The sequence below is a fragment of the Hyaena hyaena genome, unplaced genomic scaffold (assembly GCF_003009895.1).
Source record: "Hyaena hyaena isolate Hyena2069 unplaced genomic scaffold, ASM300989v1 scaffold_441, whole genome shotgun sequence".
NCBI classification, from domain to species: domain Eukaryota; kingdom Metazoa; phylum Chordata; class Mammalia; order Carnivora; family Hyaenidae; genus Hyaena; species Hyaena hyaena.
Window position 1 is genome coordinate 1,524,779 of NW_024081074.1, and position 23,173 is coordinate 1,547,951.

The following is a 23,173-nucleotide window of genomic DNA, read 5'->3' on the forward strand; positions in this document are numbered from 1 at the left end:
ACCTTCCTTCCTCCCTTCCTCCCTCCCTCTCTCCTTCCCTTTTTCCTTCCTTCCTTCCTTCCTTCTTTCCTTCCTTCCTTCCTTCCTTCCTTCCTTCCTTCCTTCCTTCCTTCCTTCCTTCCTTCCTTCCTTCCTTCCTTCCTTCCTTCTACAAACATGCACTGAACACTTTCATGCTGAGCCCTGCTCTGGCTGAGGTTACAGATATGCATAAATAAGACTCCATCTGAAACTGTTTATCACCTGCATGGGGCACAGACATGAAAAGGTGCACTTAGGATGAGAAACTCTAAGTGCTATGAAGAAGGCAGGTATTTGCCTGGCTGCTGTGAAAGCCCAAAGTGAGAAGGGCCAAGGGCATGTGAGAGACTCAGAAGGCACTGTGAGCTAAGCCTGTGTCCAGTGGACTGAAAGGGAGAGTCTTTGGGGAAGCACACAGAGTGCCCAAGATTTGGGGAGTGGGTGATGTAGAAGGTCAGGTCAGTAGGGTACAGAATAAGTTTGGGTAGTCTGGTAGGCTCTGACTACCAGAGGCCTGATAGTTCAGCATAAGCCATCTGGGTGTTGTCTCCTGGTACTTGGGAGCCACTGAAGGAGCTTGAGCATAGGCGAGCTATGGATAGCTCAGGCAGCCATGTGGAGAAGAGACTTAGAATACCCAGACTGGGAACCCAGGGGTGAGCTGGATGGGCCAGAGATCCAGGGAGGTCATGGCCAGGAGGATGGGCTGGCTTGGAGCTAAGAGGGATGGAATATGCCCTCTTTTTCCCCCTGTTCCCGAATCCAAGAAACACTAACCTTCTGTTCTGTATGAAGCCTGTGCTGGACCCTTTACTCCAAAAGCATACCATTTAACCCTTTCAACACCTGAGAGGAGGTAAGGACTCCTCTCTTCATTTTAAAGATGAAAAAACTGAGCCTTGCAGAGATTGAGAAAAAATATGATCATGCAACTAGTGAGTGGCAGCATAACAATGAGAATGTAGGTAAGCTTTCCCCCTCAAAGCCCACGGACTGCAATGGAAACTGGACTTGTCCATGGTACTGCATCCCATTCCCAGTAAGTGTTTGTTGGAGAGCTGCAATGAGCAAATGAACGCCTCACCTCCTGCTGAAGGCAAGGCCACCGAACCTGCAGGTTCTGAGCTGGGCTTATCCAGGGACCCTCGATTTCGGCAGTGCCTTTGGGGAGTTGTGGGCTTCATCAAATGTCAGAAGGACTGGAACATTTGTTTCTCTTCACAAGGGATACCAATTATTGGAATTAAAATGCCTGACACTCCAGAGGGCCCTTAAGGAATGAAGCTAAGAACTGCTAGCCTTATAAAGGGCTGGGTGTGGGTACACGGGGCAGGTGTGTCTTCTGTCTCTGTCTGCCTTTCTACTCATTGTACGCTGCTGATATGGTTAACATCGTGTCATGTTGAGTCTTACCACAGTGAGCCCTATTTTACAGATGAGGAAACCAAGGCAAAGAGAGGTGATATACAGCCAGTATCACCAGCTGTTAAATGATGGTGCTGGCATTCAGTCTATCTACAAAGGGTCAGTTGACCCTCCCCATGCTTAGGGCTGGTGCTGACCCTGCCCACACCTGTGCAACTGTCACCACAGGCTCCATTGGACTGTTTCTTCAGAGCCCCTGCAGTCAGAGGTCAACTCTAGGTGGTTCCCCTGCAGGTGGATAACTTTATAAGGTTTTGTCTGTCACACTTGGAAACCCTCTCTCCATCTCTGAGGCCATCTCTGTGATCACAAGTCTCAGGCTGGCTTCATCCTCTGTCTCCTACGGAGCCTGGCCAAGACTCAACCTTGTGCATCGCTTGGGACTGAAGCTGTCCAGTGTAACAGTAGACAGCTATTTCTTCAACAATCAACTGAGTGGATAAGATGGACTATGAGACCTCAGAAGCTGCCCTAACCTGTATTTCTTAGGCTCGATGGTCTGAGCAGCCATCCAGGGATGAGCTCCTACACCCCACTTCCAGGCATGACTATGGATTCCTTTTCAGGGGGTAGGATTTGCTTTTTTGATTTCCAGAGTGGCTCGGCTGAGTGCAAAGGCAGTCCTAGAATTTAAAACCCACACACAAGTTGAGCAGTATGTTTTACAGAAAACTTAAGCATTGTTTTTGATCAATAGATCTGGCACAATAGGACTGCTATTCCTGTCAAAAAAGAATCGGTACCCATCTCAATGTCTGGTGCTGAATTCCCCTCCCTCAGTGTTCCTCGGAGGGACCTATGCATTTTTAAGAATCTGACTTTAGCAATTTCCTAGTGGACATGGTCTACTGAAACCAATCTACATTTCAGGACACACTTGGTGATTTGAAAAAATCCTAACTTTTATCACTATCGATGAGAGTAATTTATGAAATGCTTATGTGCTTGAATCAAATTTCTCTTCATTCTACTTCTATAGACACATCTTTAGAGATTCTCTTTGGCCAGAGGCAAGCTCTGGTTCTTTTGAAAGTAGCCTTTGTCTGTCCTATGTCCACCACGATGCTGAAGGGGACAGTGCAGAGAAGGAAGGTGCAGATCAGGGCATAACTGCTACCCTACTGAGATTCCCCAGAACCCCCACCCCACCTTTAACCCCTTACAATCCCTGTTTTCCATTTCTATCATTTTATCATTTCAGGAATGTTAAATCAGTGGAATCACAGTGTGCAATACTTTGGGATTGCGTATTTTCACTCAGCATAGATCTCCAGAGTTGGTGCATATATCCAAGTTGGTACACATGTCAGTGAATTTGTTTCTTTTTATTGCTTGGTTGTATCCCATGGTGTGGATATATCACTTTGCTCAACTGGTTATCCATTGAAGAGCACCTGGGTTGTTTCCCAGTTTTGGCTGTTATGAATAAAGCTGATAAAACATTCATGTAAGGCTTTTATGTGATCCTGAGTTTTCATTTCTCTGGGATAAATGTGCAAGTGTGCAATGACTGGTTTGTTTGGTAGTTGTATGTATAGTTTTGAAAGAAATTGTCAAACTGTTATCTAGAGCTGCCATCCCATTTACATTCCTACCACAATATATGTTTTGATCCAGCTTTTATGCATTCTCATAAGCTTTCGGTGTGGTTATTATTTTTAATTTTGACATTTTGATAGATGTGTAGTGATAGCTCACTGTGGTTTTGCTTTGCATTTCCCCAGTGGTTGGTTACCCTGAACGTCTTCCCATGTGCTTTGTTGCCACCTCTGTATCCTCTTCAGTAAAATGTCTGTTCATGTCCTTGCCCATACTCTAAATGGATTTTTTCATTTTTACTGTTACTCTAGATACTGGTTCTTATCAGGCATATTGGTTGCATATATGTTTTATTAGTCATTAACTTGTGTTTTTATTCCCTCGATCTTTCTCAGAACAAAATATGTTACTCTTACTTTCACTTATCATTTTCTTCTTTTTTGGATCATGCTTTTTGGTGTCAGGTCTAAGAACTCTTTACCTAGTCCTACATCCCAAAGATTTTCTTCTTTTGGGGGGGATGGGAGGGAGTTTTATAGCTTTATGTTTTACATGCTAAAGTCCTGTTTCAGTTTGTGTTAATTATTACACAAGATGTGAGGCCTAGGTCAAGTTTGTTTTGGTTTGGTTTTGCTTATGTATGTCTAACTGTTTACTGAAAGGCTCCTTGATCACATTGCTTCTGTACCTTTGCACAAAAATCATTTGGTGGATTTACTACAGTCTATTTCTGGGTTCTCTATTCTGTTCCATCATTATGGGTCTGTTCCATCACCAATAACACGCAGTCTTGATTACTGGGGTTACATAATAAGTTTTGAATCAGATAGACTGAAAGCTCCCAACTTTCTCTTTTTTTAATGTTTAACTCTTCTTGTTCCATTCCATTTTCATACAAATTTACCCATAAAAGTCTGTAAAAGCCATGCTGGGATTTTGATAGGAATTGTAACAAACATGTATAACAATCTGGGGAATATTGACATCCTCACTATATTAAGATTTCTAGTATATAAAAATGGCATATCTTTCCATTTATTTAGATCTTCTTTGATTTCTTTCATCAGCATTTTGTAGTTTTCAGAATACATCTGTACATGTTCTGTTAGATTTATACCTAAACATTTCATTTTTGAGTCATTTTAAATAGTATTATATTTTAAAATTTTGTTGTCCAAGTGTTCCTTGTTAGACCATAGAAATATACCTGATTTTCATATGCTGATGTTCGTTTCTATGACCTTACTAAGCTCATTTATTAGTCCTAGGATTTTGTTTTTGCAGATTCCTCAGGAATTTCTACAGAGATCATAATGTCACCCACACATAGTGACAGGGTTAGTCCTTCCTATTTGTTCTGTGTTCCTTTTCCTTCTCAGCATGTTGCAGCGGGTAGGACTTCCAGCACCATGTTGAATCAGAGTGCTGACAGGGGCTGTACTTGCTGTTTCCAGTCTTTGGGGGAAAGCCTCAGTCCTTCACAATCACGTACAATGGTACCTGTTGGTTTTTTGGTAGATGCTCTTCATCAAGTTGGGGAAGTTCTACTCTACTCCTAGAAGTCTGAGAATTATTGTCATGAATTAAGGTTGAATTTTGTCAAATGATTTTTCTGTACCAGTTAAAATGCTAATGTAAATTTTCTTCTTTACTTTACTAATATGATGGATGATGCTGATTAATTTCAATATTTGAACCACCCTTGCATTCCTGGAATATACTCTACTTGTATATGTTATATTTCATACATTGCTGAATTCTATTCGCTAATACTTTAAGATTTTATTTTTGCCCATATTAGGAAATGTATCAGTCTGTAGTTTTCTTTTATTGTACTATTGCTTTTTTATTTTTATGTTTAATATTGAGGTAACACTAACTCCATAAAATTAATTGGGAAGTGTTTCCTCTTCTATTTTCAGAAAATATTGTATAGAATTAGTGTTTTTTAAACATTTAGTATAATTATTCAATGAAACGATATTGCCCTAGAGATTTTTCAGGGGTAGTCCTTAATGATGAGTTCAATTCCTTTAGTAGTTATTAGCCTTTCCAATTATCTATTTCATATTGCATAAGTTATGGTATTTTGTACTTTTTAAAAAATTGACTCATTTCATCAAGTTGTCAAATTTACATGGAGAGAGTTGTTTTGTAATACTTTCTTATTATCCTTTGATGTCTGCCAGGTCTTTAATGATGCCTCCTATCATTCCTGATATGGGTAATTTGTGTCTTCTTTCCCTGCTAGAGGTTTGTCAATTTTATTGAACTTTTCATAATACCAGCTTTCTGTTTCTCTATTGGTTTTGTTTTCAACTTCATTGACCTTTGTTCTTATCTTTCCTTATTATTTCCTTCCTTCTGCTTCCTTTAGGTTTATTTTGCTTCCTTTTCTAAGTTCTTGAGTGGAGGACTTAGATAATTCATTTGAGACATTTCCTTCTTTCTTAGTGCTGTCATTCCCCTCTGAACACTGTTCTATGAACTGAATTATGTTCCTCCACCAAATTGATGTGTTGAAGCCCCAGGCTTCAATGTGACTACGTTGGAGACAGCACCTATAACCAGGTAATTAAAGTTATAGGGGTCATAAGGATGGGGTGTTGATTTGACAGGATTTGTGTCCCCCTGAGAAGAGTTATCAGAGCTTCCTCCCCTCCAATTGCTATGTGAGCACACAATGAGAAGGCAGGCATCTACAAGCCAGGAGGAAAGCTCTCACCAGAAACAGATCATCTGTCACCTTGATCTTAGACCTAGCCTCCAGAACAGTAAGAAATAAATTTCTGCTGTTTAAGCCACCAAGTCTGTGGCTTTTTGTTATGGTGGCCCAAGCAGACTTCTATATATATATATATATATTTTTTTTTTAGCTCCATCCCATAAATTTGATATATTGTATTTTCATTTTCTTTAAGTTCAATGTATTTTTAAAATTTCCACTGGGATTTCTATTTTACCCATAACTTATTTAGAAGGTGTTGCTTAGTTTCCATGTGTTTGGGGACTTTTCTGTTATCTTTATGTTCTTTTATTTCTGGGTATTGGTTTTTTTTTTTTTTTTTTGGTACTATTATAGTCAGGGAATACATAATATAGAAGTTTAATCTTTGAAATGTATTGAGGTTTGTTTTATGGCCCAGGAAATAGTTTAGCTTGGTGTGTGTTGCATGGGTACTTGAAAAGAATGTGTATTCTGTTTTTGTGGGGTGGATATTTCTGTAAATTTTTTATTAGATTCTCTTGGTTGATGGTTTTATTGAGTTCTATCCATTGTTGAGAGATGGGTGTTGAAGTCCCAACTCCAAAACTAAGGATTTGTCTATTTCTTTTTTCAGTTCCATCAATTTTTGTCTCTCTGTTTTGCAGTTCTACTGTCTGATGAGGATACATTTTGGATTCATATGTCTTCTTGGTGGATTGACTCTCTTATCATTATGTATGTCCTTTTCTGTCTCTGCCTATTTTCTTGGCTCTGAAGTTTATCCGATCCATATCTGATCCTTATAGTCACTCATTTTTCTTTTGATTAATGTCTGCATGGTATATCTTTTTATGTCCTTCTAATACCAACCTCCCTCTACCATTATAATTGAAGGAATTACTTGTTGGCAGCATAAAGTTGGGTTATTTTTTATCCCTCATGTCAATCTCTGGCTTCTAATTATTGAATTAGAATGTATACATTTAATATAATTTTGACATGTTAAGATTTAAGTCTATTTTAATTTTTGTTTTGTTTGTTCTGTTTTTCATGTCTGTTTTCTTTTTATGTTTTCCTTGTGGGTTATTTAAACATTTTAAAAATAATTTTAATTTATCTATAGTGTTTTTATTATATATTATTAAACTATAATAGACATACAATGTTATATTATTCATTCAACAATTCTACACATTACTCAATGCTCACCACAGTAAGTGTGTGTAGTCACCGTACAATGTTACTACAATATTATTGACTATATTCTTTGTACTGTACTTTTCATTTCCATGATTTATTTATTTTATAAATACAAGTTGTATCTCTTAATTTCCTTCTCTTATTTCACCTATCCATCCTCCCACCCACCTTTCCTCTGGCAACTCAGTTTGTTCTCTGTATTTAAGAGTCTGTTTGTTTTTGTTTATTTATTTGTTTTGCTTTTTATAGGCTATGGAATCATATGTCTGACTTATTTACTGAGCAGAATGCTCTTGAGGTCTATCCATGTTGTCACAAAGGCAAGATTTCATTCTTTTTTTTTTTTTATGTCTGAGTAGTATTCCAGTGTGTGTGTGTCACTTCTCTTTTATTCATTCATTTATTGATGGGCATGTGGATTGCTTTCATATCTTGGTGATTGTAAATAATGCTGCAATAAACATAGGAGTGCATATATCTTTTTGAATTAATGTTTTCATCTTCTTTGGGTAAATAGCAGTGGAAGTACTGAATCATACGGTAGTTGCATTTTTAACTTTTTAGGGAACCCTCATACTTTTTCCATAGTGGCTACACCAACTTGCATTCCTACCAACAATGCATGAAGGTTCCCTTTTCTCCACGTCAATAGTATTATTAAGCACATATTTTGGATAGATACTTTTGTGGTATCTCTATGTATTAAGTTACATCTACATAACTAGTCACAACCTGCAGTTGTCCACACTTTACCAGTTTGAGTAAAATATGGAAACTTCTCCCTTTAAGTTTTTTTACCTTCCCAATTACCTTTGTAGTATAATTGTTTTACATATTTTATCTACACACATTTAGGGCCACAAGCAGTAGTGTTATAATTTTTCAAACATAATTTAGAACATTTAGAAAGAGAAGAAAAATGTATTATACTGACCCGTGTTTTGATTCTTTATTTTGTGCTTTTTCATCTAATGTAGGAGACCTCCTTCCAAAGTCTGCACTCTGTTCAGAAAACTCCCTGTAGCCATTTTTTTTACAGGTGAACTACTGGTAACAAATTTTCTTAGTTTTCTTTGCCTAAGAATGTCTTGATTTCCCCTTAATTCTTAAGGATTATTTTCTCTGTGTAACTTTGAGTTTTTTATTTTAGCACTTGAAACATGTTGTGCTATTTACTCCCTAGTTTGTAATGACAAATATGCTGTCATTTGTATTGTTTTCTCTGATAGGTAAGGTAAAATTACTCCCTTGCTGTTTTCAGTATTTTTTCTTTGTCTTTACTTTTCAGAAATTTGATTATGATGTGTTTTGGAATAAATTTCTTTGGGTTTGTCCTGTTTGGAATTCTCCAAGCTTCTTGAGAAAAAATATTGTGTGTGTGTGAAATATGGGAAAAATCTATCCATTATTTCTTCAAATACTTTTTCAGTATTATTCTCTTTCTTTTTCTTTTGGATTCCAATGATATGAGTATTAAATCATTTGCTATAATCTTGTATGTCTCTGAGGCTCTGTTCATTTTTTTCTTTTTCTTTTTAATGTTTTATTTATTTCTGAGAGAGAGAGAGAGACAGCATGAGCAGGGGAGGGTCAGAGAGAGAGGGTGACACAGAATCTGAAACAGGCTCCAGGTTCTGAGCTGTCAGCACAGAGCCGGATGCGGAGCTCGAACCCATGAACTGTGGGATCACGACCTGAGCCAAAGTCAGACGCTTAACCAACTGAGCCACCCAGGCACCCCTGTTCATTTTTTTTCAATCTATTTTTTTCCTCTATTGTTCTGACTGAGTAATTTCTATTGTTTTCCCTTCAAGTTCACTGATTTATTATTATTATTATTAATTGTTAATTATTATTATATTCTCTCCATTTTGCTGTGGAGCCCATCCATTGATTTTATTATTTGGGATATTATATTTTTAGTTCTATAATTTCTTTTTGGTTCTCCATTATATCTTTTATATCTTTGCTGAGACTTCTTGTTTTTCATTTGTTTCAGGCATGTTTATAATTATTTACTGAAGCATTTTTATGATGACTGATTTAAAATTTTCATAAGATAATTCAAACATCTCTGTCATCTCAATTTTGATATCCGTTGCTCTTTTCATTCAAGTTGACATTTTACTCATTCTTGTTATGGCAAGTGATTTCCAACTGAAACCATTTTTGATATGGTAATTTGGCCCTGCACTAGACCTTTATTGATATTACTGTGGCTGGGAGGGTGGGAATGATTCATTACTATTCCCCATCGGGCCTCCATTGAGGCCAGGGGTGTTGAGTCATGACCCTCCACTAGGCTGCCTCTGATCCCACGCTTGGAGAGGACAAGGGCACCTCCTTTCTGTCAGTAGAGAGTAGAAGTCCAGACTCCTGCATGGTGTCTACTGCAGTGTGGTGAGATTTTACTGCTCAGGGCAATGAAAGACTCAGACCTCTCTGACACTCTCTGATGGAGGTTAGGTGAAAGTCCATGCTCTCCACTGGCTCTTGCTAGTGTCCATGCAGTATGACCACAGTTTTTCTGTGCTGTTTGGCTGGAGTTGATTGGTTATTGTCTAAAAGTTCTCTGTCTTGCTGGACAGCCCCTTTCCTGGTCTTTGATGAGAGAAAACAAGCATTTATTGGGAGTTTGAAAAAATCTGTGCTTATTGTTATTTCTGGTAGTCAGCTTCTTCTACTACAAGTCTGGGATATATGAGGCAAAAGGAAAACCCAAGAGATATAGCACTGTTTTCCTGTGGGTCCCTCAGTCAGTAGCTCTTCTTCTGTTTTCTCCCCACTGTTCAGTCTTCTGATGTTTGTTTTATATATAATGTCCAGGAGCTTTAGTTGTACTTAGCAAATAAACATCTGGAGATTAGAGAAAGGTTTATTTATTTCATCCTCCCCGAAGTGGAGACCCTGAAGCCTGTGTGTGTATAGTCTTCAAGCTAATAATGGTTTTTACATTTTAAAGGGTTCTAAAAATTTTCAGAACAAAACATAACAGACAAAAATAAGAGCAAAAACAAAGAATATGTGACAGAGACCATATGTGGTTCACAGAGCCTCAAATATTTACTATTTGATTCTTTGCTGAAAAAATTTATTGACTCTTGTTTAATATTTATTTATTTTTGAAAGAGAGAGAGAGAGGGACAGAAAGAGAGAGAGAGAATGAGAATGAGAGAATGAGTGGGAGGAGCAGGGAGAGAGGGAGGCAGAATCCAAAGCAAGCTCCAGGCTCTAAGCTGTCAGCACAGAGCCGAGCTTGAGGCTTAAACTCACAAACCATGAGATCACAACCTCAGCCAAAGTTGGATGCTTAACTGACTGAGCCACTTAGGTGCCCCATCCCATCCCTTGTTTAGACATAAGCTAACTTTTTAAAGTAGGCTTCATGCCCAGCATGGAGCACAACACAGAGGCCAACACAGACTCTGAGATCAAGACCTGACTTGAAATCAAGAGTTGGATACTTAACTGAGTCACCCAGGTGTCCCAACATAAGTTACCTTTTAGAGCAGAATTAGAATTATGACATTTTACTTATGTCATTCTCAGTGCTTTCATTTGTATCTGTAGATCCAGGCTTTTGTACCATTTTTCTTCCACCTGAAGAACTTCCTTTTACATTTCTTTTAGAGCAGGTATACTGGCAATAGATTGTTTTGTTAGATGAACAAGTTTTTATTTCCTTAATTTTAACAATTTTTCTTTTTGAGATCTGGGAGGGGAAGAGGGAGAGGGAGAGACAGAAACTTAAGGAGGCTCTACACTCAGCATGGAGCTGAATGAGGGGCTGGACCATGAGATCATGGCCTGAGAAAATCAAGAGTCAGGTGCTTAACCCACTGAGCCACCCAGATGCTCTTTTCCTTAATTTTAAAAGGTATTTTATTAAATATGTAATTGACTCCCCCCACCTCTTTCAATCTTTTAAATATGTCACTGTATTGTCTTCTAGCTTGTATAGTTTCTGATGAAAGTCTTCTGTAATTCTTATATTTGTTCCTCTATGTAGTGTCTTTCCCATCCTTATGGCTGCCTTTAAGATTTTATTTTTATCTTTGGTTTTCAAGAGTTTAAATATAATATGTTTATATTTTTTAGGGAATGAACGTATTTATTCTGTTTGATATTCTTTGAGAGTTTGGATCTTGTGGTTTGGTGTTTGTCATTAATTTGGGGGCATTATCTGTTCAAATATATTTTTTCTGCCCTGTTCCTTTTCTTTCCATCTGAGATTTTACATGTATATACATTAGACTGTTTATATTATCTAAAAGCTTTTGGGTGCTGTTTTTATTTCACTAATTTTTCTTTTTGTGTTTTAGTTTACGTAAGTTATATTGGCCTTTCAGTTTGCTAATTGATTATTTCCTCAGCTGTATTGATCCTATTGTTGAGCCCATTAAAATACTTTCAATTCTTTTATCACACTTTTCATTTTTATCATTCCCATTGAGTTCTCATAATTTTTCTGTCTCTGTTGAAGTTCTGCATCTGATCATGCAGGCTGAATACCTTTTCCACTTGAGTTTTTAAATGATAGTTACTTTAATTTCCTGTCTGATAGTTTTGACGTTTGTGTTATATTGAAATCAGCTCTTGTTGACCATATTTTGTTCTTTTCTTCCCACCTCTCTTGCTTATATGTATGTCTTATGCTTTTTATTTTATTTTATTTTATTTTATTTTATTTTACTTTACTATTTGTTTGCTTATTTGTTTGTTTTTGAGAAAGAATGAGAGAGTGAGGGGGAGAGGGGCAGAAGCAGAGGGTGAGAGAGAATCTTAAGCAGACTCTATAGGTAGCTCAAAGCCCAATGAAGGACTCAGTCTCATGACTGTGAGACCTTGACCTGAGTCAATATAAGAGTAGGATGAGCCGACTAGACACCCCTTATGCTTCTTATTTTTAAGATAACATCTTTTATAGGACAGTGGAGACTAATGTAACTAGTGTTATTGCCTGGAAATGGATATCACCCCCTTCATTTTTTTGAGTTGTTAGTTTGGAATTTGAATCAATCAAAGTTGAGCTGTGTTTGGGTTTTCTTATTGCTTATTGCTGTGGTCACTCTCAATTCAACAGGGTCTTTAAATTCTTGTAGCATTTTCTTATTTTAGAGTGAGGTTGTCACACTAGTCCATATTCAACCTTTAAGGATTCATTAAAAATTTTGAAGGGTGTCCATTATATGCTGCAAATAAATAGGTGGTTGTGTCCTATGTCTCCTTGGAGGTACCTGCTTTTATTTAGATTTTGGGTTGGTTGTTTTGTTCTGCAATCTCAGATCTCTTATTTACTCAAGAAAAGTTGTGATTTCACAAATTATTCAGAATCTTTTGGCTATAAGGTGAGAGCAATGCTCTTTCCAGTTTTTACATCCCAATCAGAAGCTTAAACTCTTATGAAGGCCATTTTGAGTCTTTCATCTCTCACTTAAGACCTGCTCAATCTCATTCAAGTTATGGAGCTTCTACAAGCCATAATTTTGTGATCTGTTAAAAGAAAATAGAAATATTTACCTCATAGGATGATTGTTTAGGATTAAGTTAAAGATAAAAAGTATGTATGGCCACAGTGCCTGCCATGGAACAGTACATTTTAAACCTCTGATTTCTATCACCTAATGAAATAGATTAAGGATGTTTTACAAGTAGAAATTATTTTAATTATACTTTTGTCAATCCACAATACAAACAACATAACTCTATTTGCCTGTTTTAGTCAGGGAATGAATATCATTCTTAAAGATTTGGAGAGAATTTTTTAGAAGACTGAAATCCACCATTGGAGTTGTAAGTAAATGGTTGCTTCCCTGGCCATTCCTCTTCGATTCTGTCTGCAGCATCTCCTGACAGATTGACTTTGACAGTGAACATGCTGTCTACTGAGACAGCTCTTCCCTTGCAAGGAGCTCAGAGGGGTCCTAGGATTTCTTTCTTTGAGCTGAAATTCTATGTCTTCTGGCTCTGAACGCTTTGGTTCTGATGCTAGTTCTGAATCCTTATTGCCATTATATCCTTCATTTATGTGAAAATAGCTCCTACATTATCTCTGACTCTTCTTGCCTTTGGGGGAAACCTCCCAGGTTTTAACTTTTATTGATGCGACAGAATGTCCTGAATCACAGTCACATGCCACCAAGTTTCTTCTGCTCAAGTCCTTCTACATGTGGGACTCTATGAACTGAGCCTTGTACTCCAGGTAAGGGCTGGCCCAAGCTGGCCCAAGCTGAGTTGACCAAGATTATAACTTTGTTGATCCACACACGAACTATTGTGCAGCCCGAGTTTCTGCTAACCTTTGCAGAGTCATTATTTCTGTTGACTCCTTGAGTAAAAGCCCTAAGTGTCTGTATTTTCGCCATCTTTTATTCAAGCAGTTGGGTTTTAGCCCCAAGGACCTCCAGTATTTATTTTTGTTGACTGCTATCCTAATTAGCCTATTTCTCCAGCACATCACAGTCATATTGGGTTTTCATCCTGTCCTCCATCACATGCTTTCCTCCCTATGGCTTCTTTACATCTGCAGACCTGATAAACTTAAAGAACCCATCCATCCTCTAGTAAAGGCCAGATCCAAAAGACCCAGACAGGCAGCTAGGGTTACTTCAACCACTCATTGGCCTGCCTACCTCAAGGCTTCAGGGGAGCCTGCCTTGCCCAGCTCTTGCATAGCCTGTCAGGCTCATAGACATAACTAGCACTTTTGGTTCATGCTCCTGACAATTTACTTGCCTTGTGATCCTTGTTAATGTTCCTTGGCTTTTTCTATCAGTATCTGCTTCTCCCCAGTATCTCCTATCATAATTTTCCTGGTGTTCTCCTCAGGTTCTCTGCTTCCACAGTGGTGGAGGGACTTGTCACCAAATTAAAGGGAAATCTGCCACTAAGACTTTCCCTAAGTTGTCTTCATGATTCCTTGCACCAGTCTAGCTAACTGGTGCATAAAGGTTCATTTGTCCTTCTGAGTTCCAAGTTCTGGTCATATAATTCCTCTTTTCAGTGTATGGCTGCCCCCCACCCCCCAGTTCTTGTGTATGCCACATTCCAGCCCTAGCTCATGTCCCACTTCATCCCTCGCACGTTTCTTGAAAGCAGTTTTCACATGACTTCATACAAGCCAGCGATGATTCAGTACCTAAGAGGACAATGTAAAGGATGAGGGCTGGGGATGTTTGCCAGAACCCATGCCCCCAGCCCGTCTGTATAGGTCCCCCAAGCCCGTCCATGTGGGTCCCCCCAGCTTGTCTATGTGGGTCCCCCCAGCCCATCTGTATGGGTCCCCCCAGTCCGTCTGTGTGGGTTATCCATTACAAAGGGTGACTGGGGCAGGTCACAGCTGTCCTAGGTCTCCTGACTCATTGCAGGCTTTCTTCTACCCCTTCATTTCTGAGGTCATTTTCCAGGAAAAACAGGACAGAATTATAATAGGAACTGGGGAATCCTGCTTTCTTCATTTCACCCATAAATTTTATGTCATCAGCCCAAGACTTCAGTTCTGACTTTTCTGAATTTCTTGCTGTGAAAAATACTACTTCCCTAGTACCTACCCTTGTAGTTTAGATATTTGAGCTTGTTTCATGCTTGCCTTGCCTGAGGTTCTTTTTCCCTTTCCTGGCCTCAGAACTGCTTCTTGTTTCTGAGCAAGATAGCACAAAATTGGAAGCAGTATAAATTAATATAAGAATTTTCTAATGAGGGAATGAGAATGAAGATCAGTTTCTTATAGAAAAGGCTAAGGCATATTAATTTCTTTTACAAGTAGAAGGGAGAGAGAGGGAGGAGGTCTTCGTGGTAGCTGGGGGCCAGAGAAGGTAGGGCAAGGGGAGGGTTAGGAGACTTCTCAGGTGAAATTTCTGTCCCTGACATTCAGTGCTCTGCTGGGGTCCTTTCTTCCTGGCTCCAGTTGGCTCCTTTTTCTTAAATTGTGCATGTGTCTGAAGCCAGAGTACCCTTCTTTCAGTTCATTTAGGAGACATGAGCAGGTGGAAGCTATAATAGTGCACTTTAAAGCAATTCACAAAATTATTTATAGAACACCGACTATGTGCCAGGCTCTTGTAAAGTTCTGGGGATTCGGAAGATGAGTAACATAGTCCGTTCTTCAAGAAGCTTGGGGTCCTGTGGGGACAATGAGTCCACAGATAGCCAGAAATTGTGTGATGTGGTAAGGAGTGTGGGCATAATGCAGTGGGAGCAGGGGGTCAGGTGGGAGGCTGCTATGCACAGTGAGCAAGCCTGAGATCACATCATTGTGTCAAATGGCAAGAGAAACTGGGTCCTTGCATTGACCTATCGACCATTCTCAGGGGCACATGTCTCCCATGAACCCCCTCCCTGGCCTCTGTCTCCTCATCTCCCACGCAGCAGACACTTGCTGTTCCTCCATATTTAATTTCTCAACCGAAGCCCTTCAGCCGGTGATGCAGCAGTCTCGGATCTCCCCACTGGCAAGTGCAGAAGGGGGTGGGAGCAGGGGCACCTTGTGCTGCTGGCAGAGCATAAGTTGGCACGCTATCTGGGGAAGCCTGTAAGGGTAAGGGTGCCTGCAGCCCCTGCGGCCCACTCACAGATCTCTTCCCTGGGGAAGCACCAGCACGGCCCCAGGTGGCACAGCACTGTTCTTTTCAGCCTTACTGCAGAGCCCCACATTCCAGCAGTAAACAGATGGATAAATGAGGGCAAGTGCATACAGTAGGGTGCTGCACAGAAGTTAAAACAGATGTGCACTTACCCTTCTTGGTTAGTCTTACAATCATCTTCTGGGGAAAAGGAGTGTGTTCCAGAGAGATCTAGGCAATGTGATACCAGTTATATACAGATGAGAACCCAACAAAATGATACTTCAAAATGTTTCAGGATGAATAAATATGTAGTAAAAACATCAAAACATGCACGACAATGACAAATAGTAAGTTCTTGATAGCCTTTGGGGAGGCAGAAGGGGCAGGAGATTGAGGAGAGGTCTGCAGGAGGCTTTGAGTGTGTCTGAAATGCCTAATTTCTGAAAAGAAAGTCTCCACTTCGCACATCACTAGCTCCTGACCTTTCTCTCTCCTCCCCTTTATAGCCAAGTTTCTCTGAAGAATTGTCTAGACTTTCTGTCTCCTTGTTCTCAAATCTCACACATTCCTCAATCTACCCTCATCTGGCATCTGGCCCCAATAACACATGGAAGCAGCTGTTGCCAGGACCCCCGATGACCTCCAGGTCACTCAATCTGACAGGGAGCAGAAAGCAGTGTGTGTGTGTGTGTGTGTGTGTGTCTGTGCACGCGCACACACACACTGTTTCGAGCATAGGAAACAAGTGAATGTGTCATCCAGTTTTAGCAAATCTTACCATTGTTTATTATCTGCTTCAGACTTTTTTCTAGGACCTTCCCTCCCCCTCTGCCAGCCCCATCGAATCCACTTCCGTCTTCCTGCTCCTGGGTCCCGGGCTTCTCCTCCATCCCAGTCCACCATCACCCAGGCTGTGGAGGCCACAGAGCAGCATGGCCACCACAAGGTGTGGTGCCATCCAGGCTCCACCACTGACTAGCCACATGGCTAGACAGGCTGCAAATCATCTGTGCCTCAGTTTCCTCATCCTGGGTTTATTGGGGGTTAAATGAGCCAACACCTGAGAGACTTGTGGTGCAGAGCAGACCACAGAGGTGAGCATACTTGGTGGCACACAGAGGTTCTGTGCATTCTCTTTCTGGCTACCAAGTGGGCATCTGGGGGTGCACACGTCCATCCTCCCACCTCCAGCATTCCCCATCCTCAGGGCAGAGGTGGGCTTCCAAAACTCTTACCTGGCTAGGTCACACTCCGTAGGCTCCTCTCCACTATTTCCAGAATGAACGGTAGCGGCCCTGCTGCCTCATCCACATCTCCCTCTATTCCTGGGCTGTTTTTTTTAACAATACTCCCCTCCCTGCAGCACCTTTGGGTGCTGCTCCATTCTCCTGGCCTTCCTTCACCCCTAAGCCTGTTGTCTTGTTAGGCTTGAGCCCTTTTAGACCCACCAGCTGACAGTCTGCTGTGTGATGGGCTCTCATAGTGTGATGTGTTCTGTTCACAGTGTTCGCATGGTGTGTAATGGTGCAGTCGTTAATTTACTCAGCAGTGAGTTGCTGAGCATTTACTGTGTCCCAGGACCTGTGCATGATGCTGGGATGTGGCAGGGAGCACAGAGCCCCAGGCCTCCGCCCAAGGCACCTTCCGTCCCTTGGAGGCAACACTAAGTGGGCAGCTGGGAGCACAACGAGACCTCGGAGGAGAGACGCACATGTCACAGAAGTGTGCAATGGGAGCATCTTGAAGACTTGTCTAAAATAATCTGAAGAGTGAGTCATACCCACCTAGAAAGAAAGGGGAGAGAAAAGTCCAGGCAGAAGGAATAGCACACTCAAAGGCTCTGAAGCAGGAAAGAACATGACATTTTTTAAGTATTTTGATTTAAAGGACAAGTCAGGCAGATAAGGGCCTGAGGGATAATAAGGAAGAGCAGTCAGGATGCTGGAAGGAAAGGGCATCACAGAGGAAAGGAGCCCTAAGGACCCCCACTAAGCAGGCAGTCAAGAGAGACGTGCTGATGATCCCTGCTTCAGACACAGGTTTCAGCAGAGCAGTGAGGTTGGCCGTGAGAGGGCTTGCCATCCACTAGGGAGGAAGGCCATCCCTTTCCTTTTGCTTTTTGTCCTATGTGTGTGTGGCCTCCAATCTTATTCATGTTGCCTCATGCTCATAAGATGGCTGCTGAACCTCCAAGCCTTGCCTCTGAGTTCCAGGAAGGAAGACAAAGGTAGGAGAAGGAATAAAGGGCTTTTTCACAGGGAGGTTTTACTGTTATTGTTACAGTTGTTTAATTGAGGAAGGCTGCCTTCTCCTGGAACTTATGCCTACTTCTTACTGGCTACGGAGATAACGCCATTCCTATAGGCTAGGATGTTATTTTTAGTTGGGTACATCACTACCTCTAAAAAGACATGTTTTTGTCTTAGGAGGAATTGTCTACTCCAGAGGAAGTAAGCTAATAACAGACTTGGGGCCTCTCAGCGTTCTGGGAGGGAGAGGATTCAGAGCTGGTCATTGGAATTAGTCTCCAGCCTGGGTCCCAATGAAAGGGAGTACCCATCCCGGGCACATGGATTCCAATGAGCAAGAACGCCCCCAAGATGGCGCATCCTTTCTCTCTTTATGCACAAGAATTTAGGGCAGTCATGTACCTGAGGGTTTCAAGTCAAAGCTCTGCTACTTAAAACAATATTTGCTCTCTTTATTTTTTAAGTTTATTTATTTATTTGTCTTAAGTAATCTCAACACTCAGTGTGGGGCTCAAGCTCACAACCCTGAAATCAAGAGTCAAATGCTCCTCTGACTGAGCCAGCCAGGTGCCCCCCAAAAACATTTACTCTTTTTAAAAATCATCAAACCAACCTGACCGAATTGTGTCAGGCAAAAAGCAGATTATGATCGTTGGTGGGTGGGCCGTTCATTAATATCAGACAAGCAGAGCCTGGCTGGTGGTGAAACCCCCCCCCCCCCAGCTGAACCTGCTTGCTTTTCATAGGGTAGGGCTATTGAGAGGGCCCAATATTGGAGCTGCTGTCGGCAGTGGCCCCATGAGGGAGAGGAGCACCATCCTATCCTCAGGCAGAGGGGCATGCAACAAGGTGGTCAGCGAGAAGGGAGGGACGCTCACCCACAGAGGAGGGCCACTTCTCTTATCCACTCACAGGAAGAAAGTAAAAAAACAATGTGCCTGAGGACACACACCTGGCTTCAATTAAAGGACGCAGTGGAGACAAGAGTACTGAAGTTCTCTTTCTGTCCCTGCTTATCGCAGCTGAAGTGCCCCCTCTCCTGGGAAGCCCTCCTGGACTGCTGGGGCCCACACTGTTCTCTTTTTCTCCAGCCATCACTGAGGCCTCTGTGCCCAAAACAGGCTCATTCCTGGGCGCAAATGTCTCTACTTTAATGAGACTGATGAGAACAAGTGAAATAGCCTGTTTCTCCTTTTCTTAGGGTAGAGTAGCTGGGTAGGTGCCAGCAAGCTGAGGGAGGGGTGCTTCTGCTCTCAACACCAGTGGACTTGCCTACAAGCTTCAGCCCAGCCTGCCTTACCTAAGGGCCTTCGGCAAAGGCCCACTGGGGGCAGTGCTTCCTTCTTCCTCCAGGGCCTTTGCAGGCTGTGTTAGGTTCTCCAGAGAAACAGAACCAGCAGGATGTGTATGTAGGTATGTGTGTATATGTGTGTATGACACATACACATAATGAATATATACATATTTATTATTATAGGGTTTATAATATGTATATGTATGGATTTATATGTGAATATGTATGTATTGTCCTTGTTAAGGAATTGGCTCATGCGGTTATAGGGCTGAGAAGTCCTGCAATCTGCTGTCTGTAAGTTGGAGAGCCAAGCGAGCCGGTGGTATAATTCAGTCGAGTCCCGAGGCCTGAGGCCTGGCGGGGCTGATGGTTTCAGTCCCGGTCTGGGTCCAGGTACCGGAGAACCAAGAGCACTGATGTCTGAGGGCAGGAGAAGACGGCATCTCAGCTCAAGCAGAGAGAAAACAAGCTTGCTCTTCACCTTTTTGTTCTCCTCAGGCCCTGCTGGAGGAGGTGATGTCCACTCACACTGGGGAGGCCATCTGCTCCGTCCACCAATTCAGATGCTAATCTCTTCTGGAAACCCTGTCACAGAAGCAATGTTTGAGCAGCATCTGGCCTCCCTTCGTTCATTCACGCTGACATGTGAAATTAGCTACAACCAGATGGTGGTCCTGGAGGCGCTGACACTAGGCCGAGTGGGCCACAATTTCACTGGTCCCCGGACACGTTACTTCCCTCCCAGCTGGAGAAGTGGCTGAGCAGCAGAGGCCTGGGGTTGAGGGAAAATGCCCAAACGGCGGGGATACCAGGAGGCGCCCCCGCTCCCTGGGTTCCAGGGCCCTATCCGGTCCCTCTCAGACAGTCCCCTCCCTTCCTCTGTCTAGGTTTTGAATCCTGGCCACCCATCAGGTGCCTGGGAAGCCTGGCAAGGTGAGGGGACCCCAGAGATGCAGATGCCCTGACACTGGTGTTTTTCCTCCCCCTTCTGGAGGCTCCAGAGCTCTGCCAGAATCAAGAGCAGTGGTTATATCATTAGTCCACATGTACTTTCCTGTATCAACACACGCGTCTCGTTTGGATGGCTACCACATTTGCCAGGTGGCAGTCTCCTCCTTCTGTTAACTCCTCTCCCCCGTCTACTTCCCTCCACTTAGGGGAAGGTTATTAAGAACTTTCAGTGTGGCAGGCACTGATTACGACCCTGGGGACGGGGCTGTGAGTAAAGCAGCCCAGCTGCTGACCCCACGGAGCATGTGTTCTGGTGGAGAGAGATTGACAAGAACAAATACGTGAATCAGTGTGAACTACGGCAGGTGGGGATGGTGCTGTCAGAAGATGAGGAAGGAAGACACAGTTGTGAGCTGGTGTTATTTGAATGGGCTGGGCAGGAAGGAGTGGTCAGAAGTGTTGATGGAGGCCTGGGCCTGGGGGAGGATTCCACACGGGCTCTGGGAGGAGCCTTCCTGCAAGTGCACAGGTTCTGAGGCAGGACAAGGAGGGGCAGCTGCAACTGATCTTTCTTTTTCCTCTGCTTCTCTTCTTGTTGTCTTCTTCTTCTTGCTGTCAGGAGGCTGGGCTTTCTCGGAGGGCCCTGCAGAGCAGCTCTGGGCCTGGGATGAACAATGACCGATGTTTGGTTTTGTGGCTTGTCCTGGCTGCAGTGTGGGGAATAGACTCCAGAAGTGGGTAAAGCAACCCTGTGAGGGAGGGCTGTGGAGGGGCTGGAAGGCAGCAGGGAGGTGCTGATTCAAAAGGTGCACGTTTAGGAGGCAGAAGAGACAGGGTGACTCCAGGTTTCTGATCCGGTCGGCTGATCCAAACTCACATGATTTTGAGCTGCCTGTGGGATGCCTAGACAAAGCTGCCAAGGAGGCTGGTGGAAGTCTGGGTCTGAGGACCAGAGAGTTCATTCCAAAGGTAAGGACAAGGAGTGGGCTGTGGATGTGATTGCTTGGAGGGGTACAGCTGATGAGGCTCCCAGAGACCTGCCTTGTGGCCTGAAGGGTATTATTGGAAACAGACTTTCAGTAAGTTAACTAATCCAAAACCAAATCCATCCATCCATCTATTCTTCCTTCCATCTATCCACTCATCCATCCAACCATTTATCCATTATCCACACTTTCCTAAAGTTAAGTATTAAGAATTGCTTGTCTCTCCGAGAAGCTGTTTCCTTCTCTGTAATTTACACTGTTCCCCTTTTCTCTTTGGCCAATAGAAAGCTCAGAAACAACATATTATGTAGTTAGTAATGTCCTGTATAATTGAATTTCAATTCTATTTTCCCTGGCTTTTGCTTCACAATAAATATTTATTATATATTATTTATTTGTAGTACATATACATTCATACATGCATGTATAAAAAATACATGTAAGAAAAACTTAACCCTAATTGTTAAATCTAAATGTACCAGTTTAAAGTATGAATTTTCTATGAGTCATCTTTGATGTTGTGTTTAATGACAAATATTTTATGGTTAAAATTTATACAGTTTAGAGAATCTCCATTTGGAGTGGACATGACTTGGCCAGGTATTAAGCAACATCCTAATTTTCAGTAAGGAAATTTAGGATTTAATGGTTAGTACAGAGAGGGTTGGGGGTGGGGGAAGAGAAAAGGGAAACAAATATGTTGATGGACATGATGAGGAAGGGCAAAAATAAACGACTGCACTTTACAATGTTGTATGTACTTCACATATGCATGAATATATTACTATTAGTAGTAAACATGCTTATAATTAAAATAATAATTATATTTATAAAGTATTATCTTAAAATGATCTATCCAAGTTAAAGTGATTTCATACTTATTTTATTATATGTTTCTGTTCACTCAGGGTGGCTGTATCTCTGTTACAATCATTCAAAATCACTTTTGGTGGTGGGGGGAGATGGTAAATTTTGCTGGTCCAGGGGATTAGGAAGCAGCATTGGATGGTGTTATAGCTTCCAATCCAAGGGACTTTGGCCAAATGATTTAACCTCCCTGCCCTTGTCCTTTGGTGGGTAAAACTGGCTGTGACCATGAAAGATTGTTGGACTCATGTAATAGCAGACACAAGACATGGCCTATAAATTCATGCAACAACTATTTCCTGGGTTCCTTTGCTATGTCCAGGTACTGTCCTGGGCTCTGTGGATGTGCACTGACACTCAGTGAATCCCATTTCTCATCTGTGAAATACACTAATAGCCTTTACACTCAGGTGACATTTTAGATCTGGACTTCACAAAAGACTCCTAGGGTGCTGATTAAAAGCAATGTTACAGCATATGAACCTCTAGGGTTAAGCTTGGGAGTTCACCTTGAAAATGAGTTCAGAATGAGCCAGAGAAGAAGGGTTGGAGCCAGTTACCATTTCCTGCCTCATATACTCACTAACTGATTAGTAAGGGGAGGCAAGACAGGGTTTTTATAAACAAATCTGGTGGGCAAATATGTGGCAACCCAGTTCCCTGGGTCCTGAGGAATGTAAGATGAAAAAGAAAGGGATCATGTCCTTAAGGGATTCAGTCTGTAGAAGTGACTGACAGGAGGCAGCAGGGGTGGGCAAGTGGGTGCCAGTGGAGGTGCAGCAGGCAGGCATCAGGATGTCACCCACAGGAGGCATCTTTCAAAACAAAGGCCGTGACATGATTCTGGGACAATAGGTAGAGCTCTCCTTGTTTCTCTTGTAAAACCTCTAGCTAAAAACCAAGGGTATTATGTATAAAATAGATATAAGAAGGTTCTGAAGATGGTGAGAAGGCAGGCTGATATGGTCCTTTAGGACCAACATGGTGGCAAGTTCCTGGGTTTTCTTTCTTCTTTATGTGCCTTGGAGTGGGGACTGGGTGCTGGAGAAACTGGTGGCCCAGAAATACCAACGGACACAGACAATAAAAAGCTTCAAGAAAAATCTACTATTCTAGCTAAAGGACCAGAAAGGAGCAGAGAAAGAAAGAAAGAAAACTTAGCAAGAAAGAAAACCTTTAGACAATAATTCTCTATCCCAGTAAAATAGCACAGAAAAAACTATGTCCCCTCCTCCCAGCAGAGGCCATGTGGTCTCTTCCAGCAGAGAACCTCAACTTCTGCACATGGCAGCTACAAGATGCCCTCCCATCCTCCCCTTCCCGAGGTGTCTGTGCAGGCAGTGGAGACCTGGACATCCACCCCCACCTGG